General features: G+C 81.3%; 1 non-coding gene across 1 annotated transcript; it reads left to right on the forward strand.

Moving 5' to 3' along the window:
• The first annotated feature begins 1,419 nt into the window (after positions 1–1,419).
• On the forward strand, positions 1,420–1,572 carry LOC138922671 (5.8S ribosomal RNA). Its single transcript, XR_011435793.1, has one exon. It is a non-coding gene; the product is annotated as a 5.8S ribosomal RNA (ribosomal RNA).
• The last annotated feature ends 928 nt before the right edge of the window (positions 1,573–2,500 follow it).

Here is a 2,500-nt window from a genome sequence, read left to right on the forward strand (position 1 = left end):
CTCGCCGCCGGCGGCCGAGCCTTTTCACCCCCGCGCGGCGCGGGCGGGCCGGCGCGGTGCCGGCCCGCTGGTCGCGAGAGGTTCGAGAGAGGGAGGAGGGGGCGCGCGGGAGGCGCGGGCGCCCGGCCGGAGGCGCGGGAGGCGCGGGCGCGCCTCGGGCCCGGGTCGGCGGTGGTCCGGAGGGAGTGGGCTCGATGTCGGCGAGCCCACGAGCCCCTTCCGGCCTCCGTCCGCCCGGCGTTCCGAGGCCGCCGCGTCCTCCGCGCCGCCGCCCCCGGCGCGTCCGTCCCCGCGCCCTCCGGTCTCCCGGGAGGCGGGCCGGAGTTTGTCGCGCCGCGCCTCCGTCTCCGGCGCCGTCCGTCCCCCGCTCTCGCGGGCGGCGGCGCCCTCGGCGCGTCTCGGGAAGGGCGGCGTGGTGGCGCGAGCCCCCGCGGAGTCCCCGGGGTCAGGTCCCCCGGGGCCTCGGAGCCTCGGCTCACGCGGGGTGCCCGCCGCCCGCCGCCTCCCGTCGCCCGCCCTGGGCCGTTCCCCGGCCGTCGGCGTCGTCGTCCGTCCGATGGTGCCTCCGCGTCTCTGCCCGCCCTCGGCGCCCCGGGCGCCCGCGTCCGGCCGGCCACGTCCGCCCACCCCCCTCGCCCTGCCCGCTCGCTCCCCGCTTCCCGCCGCAGCCCCTCGCCCTCCGTGGCGAGAGGGGCCTGGGACGCGGGTGCGGGGAGGGTCCCCGGGGGGGAAAGTCGGGTCGGGTCTGGTGGCGTGCGTCGGACGCGAGGGGGCCCGCCCGGCGTCGAGGGGGCCGTGGGCGCAGTGGGGTCGTCGGTCGGCGGCGCCCGGCGGCGGGGTTCGGTCACGGGCGGGCAGCGCCGAGGCCTGCGTCCGTCCCCGGGTGGCCGCGGGCGGCGCGGGGCGGCGTCGAGGCGGTGGCCGCGCGGCACTACCCGCTCCGCCTCGTCCGTTTCTTTGGCTTCCCCCCCATCCAGGTACCTAGCGCGTCCCGGCGCGGAGGTTTAAAGACCCCTGGGGGGCCTCGCCCGTCCGCCTTGGGTCGGGGCGGTCGGGCCCGCGGGGAGTCGGGAGGCCTGGCCCTTCTCCCCCAGACTCCGCCTCGCCGGGCCGGGGGGCGCCGCGCCGCCGTCGCGGCGGCCGTCGGGAGGGGGCGTCCCCGGCGGCCGTCGTGTCGTCGCGTGCGCGTGCGCGCCCCGCGTCCTCGGGCGAGGCGGGAGCCCCCGGGCGCCTGTGGGGTGTCCGAGCACGGCCCCGCGGGGCCCGTGCCGGACGCCCCGTCGTCCAACCTTCCGACCTCACGGAGTCTGGTCTCGTTGTGTCTTCCTGGCCGGCCGGAGGCACCCTCCGGGGATGTGCCGTGCCAGGGGCGGGCTCTCCCCCCGCCCTGCGGGGGGACCCCGCCGTTCAAACTCGTACGACTCTTAGCGGTGGATCACTCGGCTCGTGCGTCGATGAAGAACGCAGCTAGCTGCGAGAATTAATGTGAATTGCAGGACACATTGATCATCGACACTTCGAACGCACTTGCGGCCCCGGGTTCCTCCCGGGGCTACGCCTGTCTGAGCGTCGCTTGACGATCAATCGCCCCCGGGGTGGGTGTCGCCTGCCCCGGGGTGCGCGGCTGGGGGTCTCTCGCAGGGCCCGCCCCGGGCCCTCCGTCCCCCTAAGTGCAGACGCGGTGCCCCTCCTCCGCCCCGCGCGGCCGCCCCTCCTCCCACGCGCCCCGGCGCCCGGTCGTCGGAGGCGCGTGGGGGTCGGTGGCGGCGGCGCCGCGGGGTCCCGGGGTGGGGGCCGCCGCCCGCGAGTCGAGGGAGAGGCAGACGCGAGAGCTCGCGCCGAGGTGCCCGTGGCCGCCACGGTGCCTTCGGGGGCTCCCTCGCGCCGCACGCGGCCTCGGGGTGGCCGGGGCGGGGACGAGACGGGTCCCGCGGCGCGCGGTCGGGGCCGCCGTGTTCGGGGGGGCCCGCGTCCGGGCCGCCTGTCCGGTCGCCGCTCGCCCCCGTCGGCGGTCTGTCCCGGTGCGTCCGGCCGGCCCCTCGCCGGTCCCCGGCGCGCCCGGGTCCCGGACCGTGACCCCTCCCCGGCCTCGCCCCGTCGGGGTGGCTCGCGCCGAGGCCGAGTCGCGTGCGCGGGGCCGCGCCCCGGGGACGCGTGCCCCGGCGGTGACCCGCGGGACGCCGCGGCGTCGTCCGCCGCCGCGCGCCCTCCCCCGGGTCGCGGCCGCGCCGCGCTGCGTGCCCCGAGCCCCGGGCGGGCGGGCGGGCGCCGCGTCCGCCGCCCGACGGGCCGTGGCGGCTCGCGGCGGAGGGGCGGGTGTCGGGAGGCGGTGGGACGCGCGCGGGAGGTCGGCGGTCGGGGGCGACCGCCGGCCCCGCCGCGCCCGCCGCCGCCCCTCCGCGCTCTCCTCCCCCGCGTCGCCGCGACGCGTCCGCCGTGCGCGTGGCGGCGTCCCGCTCCGCCCCCCTCCTCCCCGGCGGGGCCCCTCGCCCGTGCCGCC

Source organism: Equus caballus, unplaced genomic scaffold (assembly GCF_041296265.1).
Source record: "Equus caballus isolate H_3958 breed thoroughbred unplaced genomic scaffold, TB-T2T unassigned-0002153, whole genome shotgun sequence".
Classification (NCBI taxonomy): domain Eukaryota; kingdom Metazoa; phylum Chordata; class Mammalia; order Perissodactyla; family Equidae; genus Equus; species Equus caballus.